An 8,069-nucleotide genomic window follows, 5' to 3' on the forward strand; every position below is an offset into this window, starting at 1 on the left:
CCGTGTCACACAGCAGAAAGGGTGACAGGGACACCCAAGGATTCCTGCCGTGCAAACGGCAGGCCTCCCCGGGCTGAGGAGGCAGCGCAGCCTGCGGCTGAGGGCGGAGCTTCCTGCAGCCGTTCTCGTCATCGGAGAGTGGCCGAGGTGGAGCAGAGACCCCGGGCCTTGTCAGAACCTGGGAGACCCAAGGTATTCTTTCCCCACGGCCCCCCAGGCGAGACAGGGAGGCGAGTGGGAGAGGGCCTCTTGGCAGCTCCTTCCAGCCTCCCATCCTGTGTTCTGACGAGGTCACAAGATGTTCTGCCAAGACCAGATTAGCTGCGGCTCGAGCCTTCATCTCATTGGACACATTCAAGGTCACCATGACCCATGATGGAGCTGTTTTCCTGCAGCTACCTGGACGATCCTAAGTGTGACTGGTGAGTGAAGGTGGCGGTGGTTGGAACCCCCTGCTGCAAATGATCTGTGGGATGACCCTGTGGCCTCACGTGAATGTTGAGGTCCCCATCAGCCATTCATCGGATGGTGGCATCAATGGCGGGTGATCCTCGCCTGAACCCACCGGTTTCACAGTGCTGGGAAATGATGTGTTTCTGCCGCCAGGCCACACACACCTGCCAGCTGGCCTTCCTCTGCGAAGTTAGCTTCCCCTCGGGTGCTGGGGCTCCCTGGTTTCTCTGTCCTGCGGAAACTGTGGGACCAGGGACAACTGCACTGTCCATTTTTATTATTAAAAAAAATTAAAATGCACAGCAAAGTTGAAGAATAGCACTATGAACACTCCTAGACGCACCATTTAGATTGAAAAACTGTCTACATTTACTGTAGCTGCTTGATTTCCATGTGTGTAAATTTTGTTTTTGCTGAGAGTAAACTGCAGACATCATGATACTTCTCCCTGATTATTTCGGCATGCATCGCCTACAAATAAGGATATTTTGCTACATAAATACATGCTCCTACAACTCTTAAGAAAATTAACAGTAACCCCTAATATTATCCAACATCAGACTCAAATTTAAATATTCCCAGTTGTCCCCTAAATGCCTTTTGTGGCTGATTAAATTTTTTCTTTTATTGATTCCGGAAGGGAAGAAGAGAGGGAAAGAAACATCAATGTGGGAGAGAGACGTCAATCAGTTGCCTCTTGCACGTGTTCCAACTAGGGACTAAACCTGCAACCCGGGCATGAGCCCTGACCAGGAATCGAACCTGTGACCTTCTGGTTTGCAGAGTGACACCCAACACACTGAGCCACACCAGCCAGGGCTATGGCTGATTTTTAAAACAAAACAAAACCAGAATCCAATCAGATTCCACACATAACATTAGCTGCATCTATTTCATCTATTTTAGCCTAGATAATCCTCGGCTTTCCCCCCATGCCATTCCTTTTTTTTTTTTTTTTTTTTTTTAAGGAGACTAGGCCAATTGTCTTACAGAATGCCTCAAATTCTGGATTAATCGAACTGTTTGTGGTTCACTTGACCTGTTGTTCTGCTTCACTGGATAGCTGTTAAATTCCCATCATGACCAAACGCTCCCAAGCTTCCAAGTACACATTTCGAGCACCTACCTTTTTGGGGACACGTAATATTAAGTTGTCACATTGTAAAGGATGCTTTGTTTAATCAGTAAATTCATCCAGAATTCTAGCAGATTCCTCCACCGTACGGGCCCACTTTCCTCTGTGATCTGTGGGTGCTCTGTGAGTGACCTGTGGGGTGACACTCGGGCGCAGGGCGGGTCTGTTTTCTCCAGCAGCCTCTCACCGAACGGCCTGGCGCAGAAGAATAAATGTGGCCTGAATTGGTGATTACACTGGAGATTGTAAAATGATGCTTTTCTGAGTCTGTCATTCCTTCTCGGTTTATTAGCTGGCATTTATTTCTTCTGGAAAGAAAGAACATTTTTCCTTGTCAACTGGGGTGAACGAAAGTCCCTACGAACACGAACAGCGAGCCTCCACCAGGAGCACCGGCTTCTCCCCTTAGGACTGTCTCTGACCACTGAGGAGAGGACCCCTTTCTCTCTGTGCAGTAATACCATTTCTGTCTCCAAGGCATATGCAGATTTCATGAAACCCCAAACAAATACTGCAAGTGGTGGTACAGCCCTTCTGTCCCCATCCTCACGGGAGCATCTCGTGGAGCTGCGTGAGGCTGTGGCCTGGCTGTGGCCCCGCAGGGGCGATGCTTCTGCGACCCCCAGGGCCCTGCACGGAACTCTGTCCCCGCCTCCCCCTGGAGAACGCATGGCGTTAATGCGGATGGCTAGAGTCCAGTCACCAGACTGGTCAGTGTTTCCGGGAGCGAATCTCAAAGCAGGATGCTGAGTGAAAGACCAAGTCGCAGCAAGAGGTGGAGGGTGAGAGTGTCCACTGTGGACCCACAAAGCAGCGCGTGGGCGCTGGGAATGTGGGGGCAGGACTAGCATGCAGGGGCAACCTTGCAGGGTCTGACTGCCTGCCCATTGGTTGGTGCAATGCACCATACAGGTTGTTAAGTATCTTGATGTGGTTCCCCTCCACCAGTGGCGCTGCATGACAACAGGGACGGGAAAAGGTCAGAGCCACATTAGAGGGCGGGTCCTTCGCAATGACAGGCAGGCAGGGAAATGGTACCTGGGGGAGGATTTGGCTTCACCTGTCACCTGCTTTCTTTTCCTTCTCTTTTCTGTGTTTAAGGACATGGAAAAGTATGTCCAAACACGAGCATGCCATGCCAATGCTGGTTGCATTGTTCTCTATCGTTTTTCATGGGATTTAAATGTTCCAGAATTGAAATATTTGTATGCATATATATTGTCGAGGGTGAAAAAAAGGTCAAAATGCAAAAGAGTGAGAATGACACGATAGGAATAGACTTATTAAACGTCTCTAATTTGTTTAAAGGAGGAAGAGGGTGGGGAGAAGGAGAAAGAAAAGGAGAGGAAGGAGGAGAAAGAGAAGAATGGGGAGAAGGAAGGAAAGGAGGAGGAAAGGGAGAAGGGGGAGGGGAAAGGAGTAAATCCATTCACAACACCTGGGTTTTAACTGCACTGGTCACACAATCCCTGTGGCCCCTTGCCTGGCTATGGGGGGCTGGCACCACAGTGGGCATTCACCAAGCACCGCTCAGGGTGGAGGGGACCCACCAGCCCTGCCGTGGAGAGGCCCAGGCTGCCAGGAGGAGCCCCCAGCAACGCTGAGAGTGCTGGCAGCGGCTCCGTGGTTACCTCTGGGCAGGGGTTGGGAGGGAGTGAGGGAGGGAGTGGTGGAGGACCTGCGTATTTTATTCTATATAATTGTGCATTGTTCAATGTTTAATATTATACCGCTTCTTAAACTGAAGTAACTTGAAGTGGTGGGGACCCTAGGAGCAGTGCTGGCCGAGGGCCTTAAAGAAACCAAGAAAGGTCACAGGGTGGAGAAGCTGGCCCTGAGGAACGGCAGGACCTGGGATGAAGGGTGGAGAAGAGGCCTCGAGGCAGGAGAGGGAGGCGGTGTCAGGAAGGCCGAGTGGAGCCCGGTGTGGGAGATTAGGCCGGAATTTGCTTTTTCAGACTAAAGAGTTTGGCCCCCACCCATCTCCCACCGCCCTCCCCCAAACAATCAGGAGAGCCTCCAGGAACTATGGTTGCCCAGGCAGAGCGGGGCCCACGGACCGGAGACGAGCTCTGCCCAGCGGCCACTGGGAGGCAGGCCCTTCCCGGTCTGCAGCGCGGAGCTCCTGGAGGAGGGGGTGGGTGGGAGGAGGAGGAGGGCAGGCCAGAGGAGCTCCTCCTTGCTGAGCTAGGATCAACTGCCGAGCACACAGCTTGGGGCCTGGAATGAAACTAGAAAACCATTAATTTATGTAATTCGCTAATTAAGCTAATTGTCTGAGCAGCGCTTTTTGGGATAGTCATCAAAAAGAGGCATAATGAGCATAAAAACAAAAAGGTCTTTTGTTTTTTTTCTCATTCAGGCCTTAATCATCGCTTCAAGTATCCCTGCCTGGTTGCTCTAATTATAGGCTCTTGTGAAGCTGGTTTCCCAGAGGACATGGAGTTCACATCCCTCCTCTGCCAGAGCACTGGTCCAGCCCTCTCAGGAGCCTCTGGAATTAGGGACGCTTTTCTCTGCACACAGATGTTCTTGGATGCCGTCTGGTTGCACAAGATGGGCATTTCAGAGCACCAAGGGACAGACGTGGGGGAAGAGCCCCCCTCCCTGCACAGTGGAGAGAAGACACGATGCGATGCGGGAGATGAATAAGGTGGTGCCACTGTGGGGGCCATGGGGGCTCGGCAGCCAGAAGCGACAATGGTCCCCTACCGTGTTCCCCTGCGCGGGGCAGGGCAGAGTGCCGGGGGCTGTCACCCTGAACCAGGGTGCTCTGGGACCCCGGGGAAGAGGCCCGCTGGTGGGCGGTGAGGGAGAACTGGGCAGCATGGACACTTCGGTCGTCCCCACACCCACTGATGAGACCGTGCTCACCCCGTCCCCGTAGAGACCCTCACCGTTTCTGGGCACCAGGCTGGCCCGACTTCCAGCAGCCATCTCTGTTAAGGGGCTGTTTCCGAGCCCACCGACCTGCCTCCGGGAGGGAGTGGGCAGAACCGGGGAATTAACACTCCCCGGGCCCAAGACTGACAGGCGTGAGTCTCCTGGCTCTGTAACTCCGCCATATCACTGATGGCTTTTCTTTTTTTTTTTTTTCACTTTTTTCTGAGATTTAAAAAAATATTATATATGTTTATTTTTAGAGAAAGAGGAAGGGAGAGAGAAGGAGAGGGAGAGAAACATCAATGTGTGGTTGCCTCTCACGTGGCCCTCACTAGGGACTCGGCCCACAACCAGGGCATGTGCCCTGACTGGGAATCGAACCTGTGACTCTTTGATTTGCAGTTCGCACTCAATCCACTGAGCTACACCAGCCAGGGCTGATTGCTTTTCAAGCTCAAGCTCCAGTTGCCCACGGCATAGCTGGTTTGACAGCCCACCCCACTGGCCGCCTTTCCTGACCGGAGTACCTTTCTCCTTCACCCTTCCCCCCCACCTCTGTCCTTTCAACCTTCCATAGAAACTCCTTGCTCTCAGATCCTTGTCTCAGGGTCTCTCTCTGTGGGAGCTCGAACCAAGACCCGAGGTGGGATCCTTGCTCTGAGCCGCTGCACCCATACACCATCCCACATTTGACCGTGTGATTCAGCCCCACCCCTCCGAGGGCTTGTTGGCCAGTGGGCCTCTGAACCTGGCTGCAGGCTTTCCCCTTTGCTCTGCCTCCTTGGAGGGGCCCCAGGAGCCTCGAAGGGCAACACAGTAGGCAGCTCTGGGCACCCCTCACCCTGCACCAGCCTGAACATTCTGCCTCGCACGGGGATTTAATCTGGAGAGAGGGTTCTCCTACGGCTGCTGCAGGAAAGAAGGTGATGATCCCTGATGTAGCCCAAGCTTGCCCCAACGTGGGAGTCTGCTCTTAATGAGCTGAGGTCCTCAGGGTCTCCAGGATGTGGGGTGCCACCCGGGGTGGGGGCTCATGAGAGGTATCTTCTGCCTATGTGTTGGCCATCACCTTGGCATCACAGAGCTGCCCTCGCTTCTTGCAGCCTGAGCACAGAATGCGGTCCGTTGTCACTTACAGCCTCTGAAGAGAACCCACAAACATTCTCTCCCTTCCTGTATCTCCAGTCTACTCATCCATACCTTCTTTCTTCTTGCCTCTCACTGCGCCGAAATGGACCACTCGTGCCTCCTGCTCGGTGGGAGTCTTGTCTAACTTGGGACCTGTGTTTGGAAAAAAGATGTCCACTTCTTAGTCCTGGGACCCTGTGACTATGTCACCTTCTGTGGCTGCAAAGGTGTCGCAGGTGTGAGGTCTCAGTCTTGAGGTGGGAAGATGGCCTTGGATTATCCATGTGGGCCAATGTCATCGTAAGGGACAGAGGGAGCAGGGGGGTCTGAGAAGGTGTGATGAGGGAAGCAGAGGTCAGAGCGATGCCATCGCTGGCTTCGAAGAGGGAAGAGGGGCCGTGACCCCACAGACTCATGTGATCTCTACACGATAGAAAAGGCAAGAAAATGGGTTCTAGAGCTTCCGTAAAGGAACACAGCCCTTCTGACACCCTGATTTAACCCAGGGAGCCCTGCTTCAGACTGCTGCTTTCCAGAACTGTAAGAGTAAGTTTGTGTTGTTTCAATCACTACATTTGTGGTGAGTTGTTATAGCAGCAAATGGAAACCGATACAGTGACTTTGCTCTGTGTGCTCCTGCCCGGCCTTCCCCCTGCCCCCAAGGCTGCAAAGCCTCCTACTCTTTCCAAGCCCGGCTCAAGGGCCACTTGGCGCTGTGGAACTTCCCCGGTTCCTGCTTCTGCCCCCAGCATCCTCCTCCTCTTGGGAGACGATCAACCCATCCCCCACTCCCATGGCTCCAGGCCTCAGGCTCGCCCTTGGTCTTCAAACACTGCAGCCAGGAGAGACAGGTTTTCCCTTGAGCATGACTGGCATAGACTGACACGTTGAAGCACTTTAGTAAAATCTCTGGAAACACAAACAGGAGAAGAGCTAGTGGCATACTCAAGTTCAGGTCTTAATTCTAAAAATCTGGTGGAAGGAGCAAAAAGCCCATTAGCATCCGGGATTTTCTGCTGGGAACAACCCTGAGGCACTGTCCTGGCTCCATAGCCTCCCCCCACCTGCCTGGACCTGTCCACGGCTTGCAGACGGTATCGTGCCTGCCCGAGACCCTAGGAGCCCACCCAGCCCCAGGGTCTCGGCCAGGAGGCAGCCTCTCTGCAAGGGCCCTCCTGTTGCTTGCCACAGCAGCAGGGCTCCACAACTTATTGTCCAAACTGGGACGCTTTTGAGAGTGAAAGGCGTCATTAATAATTGTACTCCGAAACATGGGCACAAAACCAACTGTCACGAGCAAACCAGCCATTTGGCCCCGCTGGCCATGACGGGTCTGGCTTGTGCAGGCCTGGGTTGCCTGAGGACCCATCGGGGCGTGGTCAGGGGCGTGACCCTCCTCTCCCCCTGTCCGTCTGCTAGAAGTAGCCGAGGAAACCCAGCCTCACGGGAACCATGCAGACCTCGGAGGCTCCCTGACAGCCAGACATGACCAGGCGGGCCACATCAGGGGAGGGTTAGCTAGTGTTCCAGGAAACCGTGCTCGGTGCTCAGAGGAGCCTGAGCAGCTGGTTCACATAAAAGTGAGCAAGCGCTGGTCATCCGGCGCAGGACTTCCGGATGTGGGAGGAAAGTGTGCAGGGAAGCGACGGGCAGTCCCAGGCGTGGGTCGTGTGCACTCTTGTAGCAGGTAAACTCCCGGGAGATGGCTGCTTTCGTGGGTGCTTTTATCTTTTGCTAAGAAACCCTGGGCACTGGAGAGTTATCAGGTGATAACCCAGGGTGGGGTTTCTGCCTTCAGCCTCGCCCTTGCACTGGAGGCCTTGAAGATAAGCCTGCCTCTCTTATCACAGATTCGTTTTTACTGTCTTCCAAGCCCTACAACAGCTGCTGGTCGGTGGTCTTTGAACTGAGTGATGCTTTTGCTTCGGAGGAGCCAAAGTCCCTTTGGTCTGGACATGACCGTCTTCATCCATAATGCATGAGGCTGGGGACCCAAACACTGAGCCACGCTCATGCGGTGGCGTGTGGGGGCCGATGACCCACACAGGACAAATGAGGCACATTTTCTCTCATATGAGTTAGCATTTGTCATTGCGCTGTTCCCGTCATCAGCCCAGGCTTTTATTCCCATGCAATTTTGTATCTTTCAGAACTTTGTGATTAGAGATGAATCAAACTCAACCCATCATACCAGCCAGCAACAGTGTACAGCCAAGAATCCCAAGGCTGTACATGGGGTGTGGAGGGGGGAGCCCTGGGCAAGCATGGGGAGCAGCCAGGCCTGGCTCCCGTGTGCTGCTCCTTCAGTGGCACTGCATTTCGGGTTGTTCTTGCGTTTGTTTTATTCTCTAGCATAAGAAATTTGAGTGATAGAATAATAATCAAGTGTCCGGTACACCGTTGGTGCAGTGACATCAAAGTCTGCACACCAAAACTCAGCCATAAAATGTGATTTTCTTTCTGTGTGTGT

Source organism: Phyllostomus discolor, chromosome 7, assembly GCF_004126475.2.
Source record: "Phyllostomus discolor isolate MPI-MPIP mPhyDis1 chromosome 7, mPhyDis1.pri.v3, whole genome shotgun sequence".
In the NCBI taxonomy this organism is placed as follows: Eukaryota; Metazoa; Chordata; class Mammalia; order Chiroptera; family Phyllostomidae; genus Phyllostomus; species Phyllostomus discolor.